The sequence below is a fragment of the Pantherophis guttatus genome, chromosome 2 (genome assembly GCF_059756535.1).
Source record: "Pantherophis guttatus breed Tessera chromosome 2, ASM5975653v1, whole genome shotgun sequence".
NCBI classification, from domain to species: domain Eukaryota; kingdom Metazoa; phylum Chordata; class Lepidosauria; order Squamata; family Colubridae; genus Pantherophis; species Pantherophis guttatus.
This window is the reverse complement of record NC_142064.1, coordinates 66401234-66420455: the sequence shown is the minus strand read 5'-3', so window position 1 is coordinate 66420455 and position 19222 is coordinate 66401234. Positions and strand designations below refer to the sequence as shown.

General features: G+C 37.5%; 1 long non-coding RNA gene across 1 annotated transcript; it reads right to left on the bottom strand.

Annotated features, from left to right (window-relative positions):
• Positions 1–1544: 1544 nt before the first annotated feature.
• LOC117661970 (uncharacterized) lies at positions 1545–5521 on the bottom strand. The gene is made up of 5 exons (XR_004590196.2): positions 5027–5521; positions 4841–4934; positions 3950–4216; positions 2863–2970; positions 1545–1809 (listed from the first exon to the last, which is right to left on the bottom strand). It is a non-coding gene; the product is annotated as an uncharacterized LOC117661970 (long non-coding RNA).
• Between the last annotated feature and the right edge of the window lie 13701 nt (positions 5522–19222).

Sequence of the window (19222 nt, the reverse complement as noted above, 5' to 3'; positions counted from 1 at the left end):
CAAATGTGAGCATTACACACAAAATGTTTGCATATCCTTGATCTATATCAGTGAATAGCAGCCTTAAGATATAGGAACTTCAACTCCTAGAATTCAAAATGAGTAGTTCACTGAATGTTGTGTTTGGGGAATTCTGGGAGTTGAAGTCCACACAACTTAAGGTTGCCAAGGTTGCGAATTTGTGGTCTATATGCTGATTAGCAACTACTCCCAAGGAGTTCAGAGAGACATTTTCGCAGACTTCAGAGAAAATCACAAACACTCTTAATGGTACATATAGGAAATATTGTCCATCATTTAGTTTCAAGTTCTCTATGCAAGCACAACTAAACTAAGGAGAAACCTTAGTAATTTGGTGCTGTTCTTTACACAAACTTTTCAGGTGTGACATATGTACTAAACCACTTTGGGTAGAGGTAGATAAAAATTTGCCTTGTTTTTGTAAAATTGCCCTCTGCACTTGCAAGATTTTTCTTCCCAATGGATTATTTTTCATTTCTATATGGAGAATTGTTTTTCTTTAAATAAAAGTTGTCATGTGGCAAAGCAACACACAAGCGTCTAATATTATGTTTATTTCTAAGAATGTCCCCGAGTCTGTAAAATACAAACATTTTTAGAAAATGAAAATGATCAATTGCTGAAGCTCAGCACTAAGTAAACTGCATTCTAACTGGGAGGAAAAAAAGAATAAACCTAAAGGAAAATGGGTGTATTATGAAACATTTCTAAGAAAGAGAGGCCCTGCCACATCCTGGTAAATCAGTAATTATTTGTAACTGGGGTTCCCCCCCCCCTCCGCCCATGGCAGCCATTTTGTGAATAGGCAAGGCATCCTAGTATGTCTCTTGTCAAGGCATCCCTCCCAAAATTTATTCTCAAAATGTCAACCAGGTCCAAAAAGTTTAGATAATAGAATTAGGGAATTCTAAAAATGCTCTAATCTCATACCATTAAACAATAATAGGAACTGTTCAAAATATCTAGAACAGACAATGTTATCCATCATAGGAACAATTGTGGTTTATTAGCCAAATATCACTGTGCTTATTAAATAAATTTTGAAGGAACGTTATCCATATCAAAAACCTAATCCAAGATTGAATTTTAAAAATCTAATTGCCAGTCCACCTGATGATACTCTTAGAAAAGTCTTTTTTTCCCCACTTTCCTTATTACACAAGCTCTCCTGTTACTTACAGCAAAGTGTGTAAAACAGTTCAAGAATAAATTTTCTCCAGGTTAGGTATCGACTCCTATTAATGGATGGGTGTGATCTGCCACATATATTCATTTTTTAAAAAAGTCAATGTCCCCATTATTTAATTAATTTGCTCTACAGGTTTACACAAAGATGAGGAAGAAGAGCTTTGATTAAATTTAATTATTTTCCCTTGAGGTTTATAGGGCAGTGATATCACCACAAAATGAGGGCAGCTACAAACAAGGTAAGCGAATATTGGAAGTTGATTCCATGCAGGTTTTTGGCTGAACAGTATCTCTATAGATTTCTTCCAAGTTGAACAATATGAAGAACGAGATGGTTACCTTATTTCTATTTTATTTCATTCATTCTAAAGGCTACATACATGCTAAAACAACAACAGGGTCAAGAAGTTAAGAAAGGAACTTTTCCTGTTTTTTGTAAGATGTTTTCATTGGAACATCTGGTTACTTTTCCAATGTTATCCAAATCTCCTAACTTTCAGAAATTCAACAAGCTTTGATAAAAACTGCAATTAGGCGAAGTTTTGGTCTTCTCTGTTCATTTAGGACTCCTTGCTTAATTGTGGCTTTATTGCTTGTTTGCTAGAGATGCAAGAGAAAAATAGCAGTCATCATTAGGACAGTAGCAAGAGTAGCAGAAATGTCAGTTATAATTTGAGGAAAAATGGGGTGGGAAAAGTGAGAAAATCTAGCATATTTTGTTTATTTAAGATAAAAGCGTTCATTGCATACACATTCTATTGAAGTGTTTTAAACTGGGAACCAAATATTTCAAACTATCAATCTGATTTTCTATCAATAAAGGAGAATATTTGCAGCTAAGAATTGAACTGTGGGATGCTTGATGCTCTCTGAGCTTGGTTGTTTTGTTGCAGATGTTTCATTACCAAATGAGGTAACATCATCAGGGCTAAGCACTCAGAGAGCATCAAAGACCTCTGATTTCCTATCAGAAATTAACCAGTCAAATTGCAGAATTTGTGAGTAAAAGTGTGCTCTCAGTATGCACCAAAACAACAACAACAAAAAATCACTGTAATAAAATTTAAAGTAACGCAGGACCAATATTTTTTTTTCTCATTCTTACGCTGTTTGGACAGGACAACATAGGATAATCTATTTCTCCACATTTAAAAAATAAGTGAGTTGGACATAATTTTGGCTTGATTTTATATCGGTTTTTAAAATTGATACTGATTTTAATTGAAATGTTTTAAATTATGGGCCAAACTTTATTTAATTATTTTAATACTATTTTAACTTTTGTGTACAAATGTTTTTATTCTTGGCTGTTCACCGTCCTGAGTCCGAAAGGAGAAGGGCGGTATAGAAATTTAAATAATAAATAAAGAAATAAAGAAAGAAATAAAGAAAATTGGTGAAATTGCACACCAGTGGTCAATAAAGCTGTGTGGATTACCATAGCAATTTAACCACTAATTCTCAGGTTTTAATCTGAGAATTAATCACCATGGCATCAGGATAATATATATCTCAGAGCACCTTCCTAGCTTTAAAATTCTGGTCAAACAGCAGTAAAACCTCAGTGTTTAAGGATTTCAGTCCTGTCAAAAGCATTGACCAATGAGGAGGCTTCTGTCATTCACAACATTCAAGTTTTCTTGTGTTCCTTACCTTCCTGCTGACAGCTTCAAACATCCCAGGGGACCAGGGGATTCTCTCTCTCTCTCTGTCTCTCTCTTTCTCTCTCATTTTCCAAAGTATTTTGAGTATTGGGAGAAGCTGGGAGGGGGAACAGGAGAACGAAAGGGCTACATGTGCATGCTTCTGCACTTCTTCCCTTCCAATAAAATACTGGCAATTTGTTCAGCTTTTTCCTGTCTTGATCGTATTTAAAAGCATTCAATTAAGATTTTATAATGTGTCCAGTGAGTTAAACCCCCCTATGGTATTAGAAAAAATATTACATATATAAATAAAATACATCAAAGCATTAAAAAGCTATTACACACTCTGAACATAAAATGGCAGAATAATGATGGATCCTGCCATGCAGCAAACATATTCAAAAATATTATCTTCCTGGTAATGAAATGCCATCCGTTTCATTTTAAGCTAAATACATTAGACATATCAGTGGAGTCTGTGCTGACACAGCAGCGAGTTGAAATTGAAAATCTGAAATTATATATATGATTGGACACAGTGTTAAAGTAATTTATAGGAAAAACCACAAATATGCTGGTTCTGCACCTTCTGGTGAACTCATTTTATAGAATCAGATAGAAGAAAACACTACCATTTCTAATATGCAGTTGGAAATGGCAACCCGCCAGTGTCCCAATATATATTCTGAACGGAGGAGATGGGCGGAAGGGTGGGGGGAGAAGAAGAAGAGGAGGAAGAAAACGATGGAGACAGTGAAAGGAAAAAAAAAAAAAAAACCCCAGGGAGACTTGATTCAAATTACCACAATTCTGCATAAGCCATCAGGAAAATGGCATTCGTTTTCATCCCTCTGACCTAATATGATACAGCAGCTGTAGGAACTGTATTAGGTATCAAGACAAGTGGGAGATAACAGGGAAACATTTAGAGAGGGAGATAGAGGTTAATTTTGGTATGACTGCAGAGGCGTTATGTCTATTGACGCTGAGCATACAGCAGCAGCAGGGATCATTATGATGATCACCTGATACCTGACCATCAGGAGACTGGATCAGAAGGCAGCCTGGGAAGACTGGATGTGGTGGTCCCTCACCTTCATTTTAAAGCTTTCATGGTCTCTTTCCAATTGAGCCTGGCAGGCTGCTCTTACAATGGCACAATCTTTCCAAGAAAAACCATGATGTTTCCAAAGTGTGAATCTATGCAGATTTTGTATAAATTGGATTGAGAGAACAAGAAGAGTCAGGATTCGAGAGAGCCAGACCAGGCCTATTTAACTGTTGAAAGACAGAGGTGAGACTCCTGCAGGATCCTCAAAGCTAGATCCAATTTTTTGATGCATCAGGATTTGGGCTGGATTCTACTGAAAGCCAAAATGAAGCATAGATCATATTAAACACCCCATAAACTTTTTCCCTTTCACCCGTGTCTGTTGAAACAGTCATGTCATACTCTGATTTCTTCCTTAGCCTGAAATTCCACCAATATTACTTCTACACCAATTCTCTTTCAAGTATTTTATTTACTAAACATTCATTAACCTCCCATCTCTTCATAATGTCCTAACCTTTCCCAAATAACATTTTCATTTCTATTATTCTTTTTATCTCCATAAAATGGAAAGAGCAAACAAAAACACCCAAGCCTTGCCAGGTTTTTCTTCAAAGAGGTTTCCTAAATGATAGCCCAATTCACTTTCACCTGGTCTCTTGCTGTAATTACAGGGTGCAGGCAGGACAATGTTTTTCAACCCTCCCTCCCTCTCTCCCCCTCCCTCCCTCCCTCCCTCCCTCCCTTCCTTCCTTCCTTCCTTCCTTCCTTCCTTCCTTCCTTCCTTCCTTCCTTCCTTCCTCTCTTTCTTTGTTTTACACATCCTGGATTTATCTAAGTTTATCTAAGATTATGACAGAAAAGTATTCTCAATGTTCAGCAATCATGATCAAAAGGTGCACAGTAAGATGCAAAATATGGGTGTCATACTCACAAAATCTCCAATCTCCTGCTCTGCAGAAGCATACAATGGGACAATCTTGTCCCAAAATACAGGGATACTGAAGCTACTGAACTCTTTTAGAAACCTACATGTATAAAAAAAAATTGGAATAATCAGTTAAGGACAAACAGACTAATAGCAAATATATGTATATACTGTATATTTGGAGGATTTTACCTTTGATAACATCAGGTGAGCGCCATCTAATGAGCTGTCTGTTTCTGAACAAAAAGCATCATTTGTGAGTTCCAAAAGCGTTGAAAATATCTTGCAAAGCACCTGAAAACTGGCAGAAATTCAAGCAAAACGTCATTCTCTACACACTGGAAGCAGAGCCGCAGAAAAAGAATATCCATAGAAGCAAGTCTTTTACAGGGAGCAGGGTTGCTTATCAGGTACAATAGTTTGCAGCTCTCAAAACATAACAAGTACTCAGCTGTGTAGTGATGAGAGAGCTTGAAAAACTCCACATTCCAGAAAGAAAAGAGACTTCCACAAAAGTATAAGTTTCCTAAGAAAAAGCAGCGAGACCACATACAAAAGGATTTTCAACTGATTTCAAACTCCTTTACAAGGAGTTTGTAGAGAATGGTGACTAGTTAGGCAGGGGAATGAGAGGAAGAGTTGTATTCAGCAATGTATTCATCTTGATCTACAGTGAAATTTCCCTCCTCGCAGATAACATCCTAGAGAAAAACACAATGAATGATTCAAAGACTGGGACCTTTTTTCTTTTAGTTGTTTTCGTTGACAGATAAACGAGATGCCTCCAGGCGAATCCATGAGTCTAGAGAATTAGCCAGATATTTAACAACAAATAAACCAAGATCAAGGTCATACTTTCTGACTAGCCTATTCCCTGTACAGACCACTTACCACTTCCTTGGTATAGAAATGGATGGCATTGTCTTGTTCCTACTTCTAGCCCATAGCTCAGAGCTCTCATGCCTATGTTTTTCAGCTATGATTCAAATCTGCTATTTTTCCTCTTAATTGTTTCAGATTTAAAGGTTTCCACCTCTTTATTCCATTCTAGGAGCAGTCCCAGGTCCAAATGGCTGCGGTTCCTGATATGTCCTCTCCCATTCAATGGCTGGTTGCTTTCCTGGGAAGCCATTCCATCTTAAGCTACCAAGCATTTAATAAACTTGAGTTGGATCCAGTGATGACCTGTTAAATCAATGAAGCATCCTTAGCTCTAGAAGCTGATGAACCATTCAACCTTTACATCTTCCCCTTGCTTTCTGCTCCCTGCCCACAGCATTGGTTAAATGAGTGGTTAAAAGGTATCAACTGCAATTTCATTTCCTACATAGTCCTAAATGGCTTCCAGGAAGAATCAATGTTATAGGTTAGAGTTGGTTAGAAAAAGTATTGCAATGTGAGAGGATAGGTCACTCTATCTTGATTAACACATTCAAACATATACAATCCAATTAACACTTTTCATTTAATTAGAGAAAATGGGATACATAAACAACTCTTGTTGTTTGGATGTTTTGGCTACTATTTATTTTAGTTTATTGTTTTAACATATACTGGATGGGTTCGTGACAGTGGCGGGTGGCCCCCAGTTCACATCAGTTCTATAGAATGGGTAGTAAAACTTGCGGCAGGCTCTGTCCACCGACCCTGATGTCATCAGAACGCTTCTGCACATGCGCAGAAGAGCACGCACGTGCACGAGTAAAGCAACGGCCCCATTGCAAACTGGTAGTAAAGGTAAGTAGAACCCACCCCTGGTTGGTGCCCATCCTAAGTGCCTAAGGACAGCAGGCAGACTGTAAACATTTTAATAAATAAACTCAATAAAACTATATGTAGGTATAGAACTTTTAATTTTTCCTAAAATGGCACAATTTTTATGCCAATGGACATACTATAACTCCTTCCCTCTTTATTAGACTTCAAATGTCATACTTTCTTAAAGATAAGATATACGTAACACAGTGAAATACTTTAAAAATCCAGCAAACATGGTCCAATAAATAGAATTCTTCTTCAGAATTAAATGATTGGCCAGCATGAAGCAAAGGGGATTATTTAATAAAGGAGTGTGACTATCACTCATGATTAAAACAATAGGTGGGATTCAGTAACATTATTCAGAAAGGCATCTCAATCTCTTTAGCCTGAATTATATGGCTAATGCAGATTTTGTTTGAATTTAGGATAGTATTCTAACAGATAAAATAGTAACTCTAAGATGCCAGGGTTTAAAGTAAAATAAATATGAAAAGGAATGACATACATGCAGATAAACAGGTAAGATCTTTCAGGATATAAGATATCTTTTATTTATAGGCAAAAAGCATATAAAACTGCACAATAGGAATAGTTAACAGTGCTGGCTCAAGAAACTCTGATGCCTGAGGGAGACAGGATAACATTCTTTCTCCATTCCTAAAGAAACCAGATAAAATTAATTCAAGACTTTAGGCAAACATTTGATTTGGGAGGAACCAAAATAGCTCTTCTTTCAACAGAGAGTAAAGTTCAGGGAGAGGAAAGGCAAGATTAACAGTTCAGTACCATCAATATGCTGATGATACTGAAACAATTATACATCTCTACCCCTAGTCAGACAAGGAACAATGTGGTGGTGCTGGATGAGTGTCTGAATGGGAAAGAACTGGCTTTGACCAAACCTTGGTAAAACAGAGGGTTGTGGGTTTTGCCTCCCCTCCCCGGCCCAGAAGATACTTCATTTTTGACTCTGGATGGAACGGCACTTCCCTGAACTGAGCTGGTGCATAATTTGGGGCTCCTTCTGGACTTGTGGCTTCTGCTTGAGGGACAGGTGGCAGCCATGACCTGGGTGGGCTTTGCATAGATTTGTCTAGTGTGCCAATTGAACTTTTTTCCTGGATAAGGAGGCTTTACTCATGGTCATTCATGTTTTGGTCATTTCCTTTTTGGATTACTGCAATGCACATTACATGGATTTGCCCTTGAAGGCCAACTGGAAACTTCAACTGGTCCATAATGCAGCAGCATCCAAAGTAATGTCCTGCCCCGCCCCCCAGGTTTCTCCATGTAACACCTCTGTTGTGTGAGCTACACTGATTTCCAATTTCTTTCAAGGTCCTAGTCATCACTTTTTTTTTTGATTTGATTTATATGCCGCCCTTCTCCGGAGACTCAGGACGGCTTACAATGCGTTAAGCAATAGCCTTCATACTTTTGTATATTTATACAAAGTCAGCTTATTGCCCCCACAATCCGGGTCCTCATTTTACCTACCTTAGAAAGGATGGAAGGCTGAGTCAACCTTGAGCCTGGTGAGATTTGAACTTGCAGTAATTGCAGGCAGCTGATGTTAATAACAGTGCTTTAGTCTGCTGCACCACCAGGGCTCTTTTAAAGCCCTGTATGGTACAGGGCCTGGTTATCTGCAGGATCAGCTTTCTCTGAGGACATCTACTTGCCTGTCAGATCAGATAGATTGGATGTGCTCCTAATCCCTTGCCCTAAATATTGCCATCTGATAGGAGCTAGGAAGCGTGCCTTTTCTGTGGCAGCCTCTGCCCTGTAGGACACTCTACCCCCTGAAGTTTCAGCACGCCTCCACCCTCCTAGCATTCCGTAAAGCTTTGAAGGCCTATCTCTCCCACCCCCCACCCCCAGCCAAATTGTTGGGATCAAATTGGATTACTGCACATTAGGAGTTTGATTTGGCGGCAGGTTTTTGTTTTTAATGTTTTCATGTGTTTAGTTTTATTGTTTTAATATGGTTTTCTACATTGTTTTAACTGTTGATTGACAGCAACACAGAATTAGAGTTGGGCAGCTATATAAAAGTTTTAACTAACTAACTAACTAACTAACTAACTAACTAACTAACTAACGAAAGAAAGAAAGAAAGAAAGAAAGAAAGAAATAGACACATACATACTGTACATACCTACATACCTACATACATACTTACTCAAATGAAATAGCCTTATCAGTCCCCAGATTTCCTAGCCTTATTTCTAAAATGACTGAAGAGTACCAGGTTGAGGATGGGTGGATTAGAAGAAAAATAACTAAAAAAAATAGAGTAACAAATATGAAAAAGTTCCTTGGAAGAGAGCGCGAGAATCACGTGCAAAGTTTTCCACCCCTATATTATGCACTTCTTTTTTGAGATCAGTGAAACTTTAACTACTGTATATTGACTAGGTAGCATTAATCAAGTACACTATCACACTAATTTCTATTTTGAGATCTAGCATGATTCATAATCTCCCATAAAATGCAGGGTTCTTGAATAATTCCATCCTCTCACACAAATATGAAGTTACATTATATTTTAAAATAGCTTTAAGTAGAGAGTGTGATATTAACTATAAGTCAACACTCTAGGAGGAGAAAAAAAAAGAACCAAACTAAGATGAGGTTTTAGCAAAATCCTAAACTATAGTTCTATCTAGATGTTTCAATAGCAATCTCTGCTATATATAATTTACTTTATTGCCACAAAAGCTCATTTTAGAGCACTTTTACTTTTTTAATTGAGAAAAATTTTATCATTGGACAACAGCTGTATTCTTTCACATATTTAATCTTTTTTGTTATGGTCACTGATCAACATTTTATACAATTGTTATTAAAAGATACAAGGTTCAAATTAAAAAGCATAAACATTTCTAACATCAGTAAAATGAAAGAAAATGGTTCACCACAAAGCTATAAAGGCAAGTCACAGAATACTAATTAAAAAAAGCTAGTAGTAAAATAAAACTAAAAATTAATAGCAGGGTTACATAACTACTTTATGCATAAGGTACTGCAAAGGTTGATTATTAAATGTTAAGTTGCTAGGAAGTATATTTGTGCATATATGTATACACATAAAAATATATTGGAGTCAGTGACTGGTGATGAGTAAATTGAATAATATTAAGGATTCAACTATCTGGAGAGCCAGTTTGGTTTTGTGGTTAGGAGATCAGGCTACAAAGCAGGAGATTGTGAGTTCAAATCTTGCCTTAGCTATGAAAGCCAGGTAGGTGACTTTGGGTCAGTCACTCTCTTACACCCCAATTCACTGTTGTGGTCCACTAGCAGCCTATCTATCAATGTTGTTTTCCGACAAAGAGCCCAAGAGTCATTGCTGGTCTTTTAAACCTTATGGGAGGGGCCAATCATCTCTTGGCCTTACTCCCGAATTGTCCTCTTTGCTTTAGCTGCTCTTGCCTTCTGGCAGCTCTTCTCATGCATGCACTAGGCTTCTCCTGTTCCTCTGCCTCTCTGCTGTCCGCCTCTGGAGGCTCCAGAGTCTGCACATCACTCCCAGATGGCTCTGGCCCCATCTCTGCCTCCGACGCAGAGCCCTCATCCGACCCTTCCCCAGCCTCCAGGACTGGCCCATGTTCTTCCTCAGCCTCCTCACGGTCTAATTCCGTTGCCAGCTCCGCAGGTTGCTGGCAGACCACAACAAATTCGCATCACTTTGGGAGAACCGGTTGTTAACTTTCTGAGCAGTTTGGCAAACTGGTTGTTAGAAGAAATCATTAGGGCAGAGAATCGGTTAAATTACTTGAATCCCACCACTGACCTATGTGACTACTCAAGAAAAGCCTTACTGGTTTTTGCTTGAAATGTTGCTTGAAATTAGAACCATAGTTTGCCCATACTCTCCAGGTGGAGCAGAATGACCAGGTGTCTGATATTTGTGGTATAAAAATTGGAAACATTTCCTGTTTAATATTACCTGCCCAATGCATTATAAAGCATTTTTCTTTAGTTGGCTTTAAAGTCTTATTCTGTGAATTTGCAGAACACACCTGTCCCTTTGCCTTGGAAGACCATGAAACTCTAGCCCATATATTTTCTGTTAATATATTTATTTTATTTTATCTATTATTTTATTTTATCTATTATTTTATTTATTATTCCCCCCACATAAAATTAGAGACCAATATATTATACTGACTAATAGAAAAATTTCCAATTCTATGCAGGAAAGAATGGACTTTAATTGAAGATAATTTACTAATTACTCAGCAAACACAATCCCAATATGGACTTGAAAGGAAATGATGCCTATTTATTCAGTATGGCTTTTAAAGTTGTCTTTTGGTCACTCTGCATAATGTAGCTTAGAAGAAACTTTTTTTTTTACATTTTTGTAAAAACACTTTACAGTTAAACAGTATTGGGAAAACACTTTACAGTTAAACTTATCTGTTTTACTCAACCTGGAAAAAATACTTACACTATGAAGAAACTCTGTCTTCTCCCTATAAATCTGGATCCATATGAATGTCTTTCCCATTTATTGCCAACCTGTCAAAAGTTGAAATATCAAGCCTCTAAGGAGCTTTGAAGAAAAAATACAATAAAACTATAAACAGTGTGTGTGTGTAATTAAAAATTGTACTGTTCTTCATGGACAAGGAAGATATGTAGCACTCCCTCATTTTTTAAAAAAAAGTTCAGTAAAAATAACCTACCGGTAGATTATTTTTTCCCTATTTCAGGTTGTACAGATTTGTGGAATCACAGGTTCCATTATCCTCCAATTATGTCTATTGTACCTATACAGCCAGAAATAGACACACAGTGGGCTATTTGTAGCCTGCCATAGGCTATTCTAGCCAGACTCTTGACATAATTCCATTGACAAAACATAGAGATAAACCAATTTACACAACATAAAAATGAAAGAAGAAAACAAAAAGACCAGAATTTATTCCCTCCAGCAGCTGACATGCAGATAAGCAAGGATTAACCCTGACAAATATTCATGCAGAAAACAATACTCCAATTAAGGAATGACAAGAGAGAAAGCAACACTTCTATCAACAATGAAAGAGTAAGCTACTGTACTGTACAAACTCAACACTCAATAGCACAGATTATGTTATCTAGTTGGGTAATGAAATGTCTGCAAGCAAACAGCAAAGTTCAGGGAAAATGAATGTATTTTTCAGACTGTTCAGCTGGAGCTAGAATTTATTATTGCTTTCCCTGAAATACAAACAAAATGAAAGACAAAACAATTTTGTCAAAATATTGAGTGAGCTCTACCGCACAATGATTCCATTAAGTCTCTGCAATTGTACACATTCCATAATACTAGTTATAAGATGTTGCAAAACCCATAATGCTCAGCTTCTTGGCAACCTTCCACACTCAATTTCCTTGCTTTAGGGAGCTACCTATTTGAATTTTCTCTCAATTGCCTGACACTGCCCTCTGTTTTAAGTTTTCTTTCATTCACTTACTCCATTTTTGAATAGAAACTATGAAATAGAAATAAAATAGAATTTAAATTACTTATAAGGTTTCCGCCAGAACCCTGGATCTGAGTTAACATGTTTCACAAAGATTAATGATGTGGTACAGGAAGGACCTTGGTAGCGCAGCAGACTAAAGTACTGTTAAATAAAACCATCTGCCTGCAATTACTGAAAGTTCAAATCTCACCAGGCTCAAGGTTGACTCAGCCTTCCTTCCTTTCGAGGCAGGTAAAATGAGGACCCAGATTGTGGGGGCAATAAGCTGACTTTGTATAAAGAAGAACACCGCTTGGGGCCCCCCGAAAGCCCTACTAAGCAGGTATAGACAAAAGTATGAAGGCTATTGTTTAACGCATTGTAAGCCGCCCTGAGTCTCCGGAAAAGGGCGACATATAAATCAAACCAATAAATAAATAAATAAATAAATAAATAAATAAATAAATAAATAAATAAATAAATATGGTAATAATTTTAAAACTCAAACTTATCTTGTGACTAGTCCATTATCAGGAAGAATGCTTTTATAAAATTGCAAAATAATACACATATATTTTACAAATATATATATGCGGTATACAAATTAGACAACCCACGATCTGTTGGGTCATCATTTTGGACTATATCCTGACAAGATTCCTCAATGTCTTTAACAGAGCTTCTATTGTACTGCCTTCACTAGAAAACATCTTAAAAATTTGGAAGATAATCTGATATGTATCTGCCTTGAAAATAGTCCAGGTTGAACTGTATAGTGCAATAAAAACTCAGGAGCTGACCACAGGAAATGTTTCATGATATTTTGTATTATGTCATAAAATATTTTATGATGCTTTTTATGCCATAAAGTGTTTTGTGAAATTTGCCAAATTTCACTTCCACTGGAGTCATAGATTCTAGATTTTGAATGCATTTTGTAAGTTAGCCCATTTGTGGTACCTTGGTTCAAAAATTGTTGCTGTATGATGTACCGTTTCATGCAGTTAAGACACAGACAAACAGGGGAGTTTTAGTAGTATATATTGAAATATCTATATCTAGCTATTTCTATTTATACACACAGAGAGGGAGGGAGAGGGAGGGAGGGAGGGGGGTGGAGAGAGAGAGAGAAAGAGAGAGAGAGAGAGAGAGAGAGAGAGAGAGAGAGAGAGAGAGAGAGAGAGAGAGAGAGAGAGAGAGAGAGAGAGAGAGAAATTGACAACTATTGTGGTGTGAAATTATGGTAACAAGAAATATTTTACTTTTTTTAATGAAGCAAGGGGGAAGAGTTGCTTGTTATTTTGAGAGGCAGTGAACTCAGCTACCAGCAAGTTTGAAGCTAGGAAACTGAATCTTGTTTGGCGTATGTTTTTATTGGTTAGTTCTGAATGTGTATGATTGGCTGCAAGTGTTGTTGTGAGTGTCAGATTTGCAAGTGTGTAGACAAAATGATGATGAATGTGTTTTTGATCTGCAGGTGGTGATGACAAAGTAGAGAAAATGTTGGTTTGATTTAAAGTGCAAATGGAACAGATGGTGGCATGGAATAACTCAGTGAGTACTTTGCTTCAGATTCTGAGATATAATACCAAACAGAAATGTTCTGTTAACAAAATAAGATTAGGGAACTTTAAATGGACTTAAATATATTTGTGGCTGGGCAGAAGCTTATATTACGCACTTATGAGTTCATAATATACAATGTTTACAGAGTAGAAAGCATAATGCTGTTTAATGAAAATTACTCATATAGCAATTTTGCAGCGAAAATCTATTTACTGTATTTTTCGAACTATAAGACACACCGGAGTATAAGACGCACCTTAGTTTTTGGGGAGGAAAATAAGAAAAAAGCTGATTGGCGGGTGGATTGGCCTCCCGGAATATCCCCAATCAGCTGTTCCCAGAGGTGAACTTTAGCAACAGGTTTGTTGCTTGTAAGCTCTGCGCCTTGCTTTTTCAGCCTCTGAAATCTCCGTTTGAGAGGCTGGGCGGGGCTACATTCAGTGTATAAGACGCATCCAAATTTTCACCGTCTTTTTTGGGGGGGGAGATCCGTCTTATACTCCGAAAAATACGGTAAATCAGAACAATCTAGAATATTGAAACATAAATGCATGTTGAAAAAGTATTCGAAACCTGTACTGTAGTAAAAAATAGATTTAGAAGTATGGAAGGTTTAGAAATTCAGCCACTGATTTGAAGACTTACATGGCTACCCTTTTTAAAGCCAGAAAAAAAATATCCATCTTATTTGCAGATTGTTAAGACCTCCAAAAACTATAATTGTCTGGGTTCAACTTTTTTAAATAATTGAAATACAGAGCCTAGGTCATATTACCACAATGTCAAATAATGTAGAAATCCAAATGAGAATAGAGAAAATTGATTTTAAAAAGCTGCAATATGACAATTCTGAAATAAAGAAAGTTTCTTTATCATTACAGATAAAAATATATGATGTGTCTACGGTCCTATAGTTATACCTCATCTGTTCTAATCCTGGTATAAGTCAGAAATTAAGGAGAAGGAGCTACTGATCAGAAATTTCTATCTTTCACCTGATGGAAAGGTAAAAAACCAGCAGACTGTGGAAGTTAGTTCTCAAACTAACTGAAGTAAAGAACAAAACTAGAGAAAATCTGATTGTTGTTCAAAACAAAGGAGAGATGGAGTCAGAAAAAGGGAACCAAACTGTGTGTTTCATAGGAAGGAAGGAAAAAAAGAAACACATGAGGGGTTGAACATAGTATATATATAGCCAGTTATATATTTAATTAGAATGCTGAAATTCTTTGAGATAGACCAGGGATGTCAAATTCAATTTCATTTAGGGCTGCATCAGAGTTGTGCTTGACCTTGGGGGGGGGCAGGGGGGGCATGGCCAGCTTGATGTCACTCATGTCTGGGGTGCCTGTAGTGACCAAGCACTCTGCCAGCAAAAACGGGCTCCTGAGGGCTGTTTTTGGCTACCATAGCCTCCTGCAACCCTCTGCCAGTGAAAATGGAGCTTGGGAGCCCATTTTCGCTGGCAGAACCACTGCAGGTCGGTCCTTCACTGTTTCCAGAACGGCGGTGTGGGCCAGTTCTAAGTCCCCTGCGGGCCAAATCTGGCCCCCAGGCCTTGAGTTTGACACCCCTGAGATAGACCTTCCCAGCATTCTTCAATAAATATTATCATAAATTCTTGGGTTCCTTGTGACCTTACCTAAGAAATTCAAGTCTTTTCCATTTAGTGAAGACTGACAGGGGTATAAGAAAAATGTGTAAATAAATTTAAACACTGTGAATCAAGATTACAAAGTGTGTGTTTAATTGAAATACATGAAAACCAGAAAGAATAAAGAAAACTTTGATTGGGTGTAAAATATGACTAAACAAATCAGTCCATTTTATTTCCTCTGACATTCTTATTATGTTAAATTCAAGTTCATTGTCCTGTTTGTTACGAAATGTTTGTGTGTGCAAGGAGTTTGCTGTTAGCATTTCCAAATGAAATGAAAAATATTTTACTGTTCTTCACTGGCCAAATTCAATCAATGCAGCATGGAAAGGCCATATTGCAGCTGCCTGCCATAAAGCTATGAACGATGACAATTTTGCAAGGAGAAAAAAAGTCAAATATGATTAAGTGACACCTGCCGAGATTAAATCAAAAACTTTTAGATCTTGAAGAACTCTGTCTGAGTAGATGATTCAATTTGATTTTCTTAAACATTTGAGTGTGAAAAAATGCCTTACATTTCATGTCTATGGAGATATTTGTGAATTTTGGTAAATTCTTTGTGAAAAAGACACTGATCAAATTTTGACCCACCTGAGTTCAAATGAAATGGTGCCACAAAATGTGGTGATATTTATAGCTGAAATGCTATAAAATGCCATCAAATAATATTGTCATTGTCTTCCTCCCTCCCCCCCCCATACTTATTTATATTTTTCTCTTGGTTTCTCTTTGTAATCTGTGATTTACGGATTTATTTTACAGGGTGTGTTTTTTAGTAATCTATCAAAATTGTTGGGAGTTGGGCGATATACCTATTGAATTTTTAAAAACGGAAATTATTCAATAAACTGATTTATCTTTCTTTTCAATAGTCTCATGCATTCAAATTTCATATGTAAGTTTGCTAACTTACATTAATTAATTAATTAATTAATTAAATTAATTAATTAATAGATACACATTGTAACGGTATGAGATTCAGGGCAAAGAGCTACAGTCAGGAGAATGGTTGGATAAGAAGCAGCTTAGCCCCCAGAAAGAATGTAGATATGGCAAACTCAGACGGGACCCTCCCTAGTTTCATGGGCTGTAAAGGCAAGGTCGGGAGAGAGATTTCCTTTCAGACTTATAAGATTCTGTTAAAGTTACAACTAGTACTTTGGAGGGTGTTTGCTTCAGAATACTATGTGTGCCATCTTGCATCATTTTGGGGGCATTAGCATTGTGTTTTTCTTTTCTTTTTTTAAAAAACTGGGCATTTCTTTAATCCAGCTTTCTCTAATCTGCTGTCTTCCAGGTGGATAGGATTTCAATTCTCACTACTATATCTAGCCAATATGGATAAGAGGGATTGTGTGAGTTGAAGGCTGGGGAACTCTGGTTTAAGGACAGCGCTCATGGCCTGACCACCATTTTACATTTATCACAATGTATCATTCTGTACCATCCCTCAGTAGGGAAGCTACCAAACATGGTAGAGAATATCTAAATTATCACTTTTCTGTGTGGTGTTCTATCTAAACATGCACTAAAAAAATAACAGTGATTTTGCTTCTTTTCTGATTTAGATGTTGTGTCATTGAGATAAGCTAGAACTGTTATAAGTCATTGGATAAACTTTCAGGAAAGAATGCATATTGATATTAATGAAGAATGGACAAAACAATATTAATAAACCCCATGTTATGATCACTGCAAAAAATTCAGTATTGTAATTGCAGATGCCATGCAGACACATGGGCACGGTTAACACCAAAACATTTCTTATGGCACCAGGTTTTTGTGTAGCGCAGATAATTTCAGTAGATTATCAAAATGTTATTTTAAATTATTCTTCATTCACATATTGGTGGAATGAGCGGATAGAGATTTAAAACAGCTAAGTCAAAAGAAAAAGAAATGTGAAAAGAACAGGCTGTGATAATTACTTATTAACAAAGGCCATGTACAAAACAGTTATTAAGTGATAACATTGCCGTTCTTGCACTAGTAAGCTGCTTAACACTTGATGAATGGTTTAACAATTAAAAAAACTCTGAGTCTGTTTAACTCACACAGATTATTCCTGAACTGTTGACGAATTATATCTGAGCCTCTTCACCTTCTCCCCAACCCCCTTTCATGCAATGAAAAAAACCCCAAATGTTTTAGTAACCCCCCATCTGCATAAAACGGTAAAAATGCTCTTAAGTCAGTCTCCAATTCTTGGTGACTAGTGGAGTAACTTTACTTACGTTTTTCATTTTCTAGAGCAGCCTAATGTGTCTCCAAGTATGGCAGATCAGGAAACAGACACTATTATTATTGTTGTTATTGTTGTAGAGCAGGGGTGGGGAATGATGGCCCTTTTATAACTTGTGGACTTCAACTCTCAAAATTCCTGAGCCATCATTCCTCACCTCTGATGTAAGATACAGATACAGATTAACAGAGTTGGAAGGGATCTTGTAGGTCATCTAGTCCAACCCCCCCAAGCGGGAGACGCTACACCGTTTGTGACAAATGGCAGTCCAATGTCTTCTTGAAAGCCTCCAGGGATGAAGCTTCCACAATTTTCAAAGGCAAACTGTTCCATTGGTTGATTGTTCTCACTGTCAGAAAATTTCTCTTTATTTCTAGGTTGAATCGCTCCTTTATCAGTTTCCATCCATTATTCCTTGTCTGGCCTTCAGGTGCCTTGGAAAATAGGTTGACCCCGTCCTCTCTGTGGCCGCCCCTCAAATATTGGAACACTGCTTTCATGTCTCCCTAGTCCTTTTCCTCACTAGAGTAGCCATGCCCAGTTACTGTAACCATTCTTCATATGTTTTAGTCTCCAGTCCCCTAATCATCCTGGTTGCTCTTCTCTGCACTTTTTCTAGAGTCCCAACATCTTTTTTATTGTGTGGTGATCAAAACTGGATGCAGTGGTATTCCTAAGGCTTTATAGAGTAGTAATAGCACTTAGACTTATATATCGCTTCACAGTGCTTTACAGCCCTCTCTAAGCGGTTTTACAGAGTCAGCATATTGCCCCCAACAATCTGGGTCCTCATTTTACCAACCTCGGAAAGATGGAAGGCTGAGTCAACCTTGAGCCTGGTGAGATTCGATCTGCCAAACTGCTGGCAGCCGATGAATACTGCATGCTAATCATTGCACCACCGCGGCTCATGATATTGAATGGTATTAGTACCTCACTTGATCTTGATTGTTTCCTCTGTTAATGCAGTTTAGGATTGCATTAGCTTTTTTTGCTGCCTCTGTACATTGCTGGCTCATATTTAGCTGGTTGTCCACTAAGACTCCAAGATCCCTCTCACAGTTATTGCTATTAAACCTGGTTTCACCCAGTTTATATGTTTACTTTTGGTTTTTCTTGCCTATGATACCTAAGGTATAATAACAAAAGATTGAAAGCTGGCTGAGTTTTTCCCTGCCCCTATTATACCAAATAGAATCAAGAAAGAGTTATGTTGAGTCTCTTTCTCATGCCCCCTCCTCTCCCTGAACTGAGTTGTCCTTTCTTTCATCTTAATGGCTCTCTTAATTGTTCTTACATTTTCTGATCAAGGCTGGTCTTGATCTGCACTGCTCTATCAAGCTACAACTGGTTGCCTAGTGACTGTTTAAAGTTATGACTAGTAAAAAAAGGGGAGACTTATTGCAGGCATTTGCAGCATCCCACAGTCTTGACCACGTTTGGTACTTACTTACATGATTTTCGGCAAGGCCATACCCAAAGAAAACCATTGGTTCGTGGCATTCACTTAACGACCACTGCAAAAAAAGAAGTAAAATCAGGATTTTTTTACAACCATTACAACATATGACTCAGTGGTGGGATTCAAATTTTTTTACTATGGGTTCTGTGGGTGTGGCTTGGTGGGCGTGGCTTGGTGGGTGTGGCAGGGGAAGGATACTGTAACATCTCCATTCCCTCCCGATCAGATGGGACTCAGG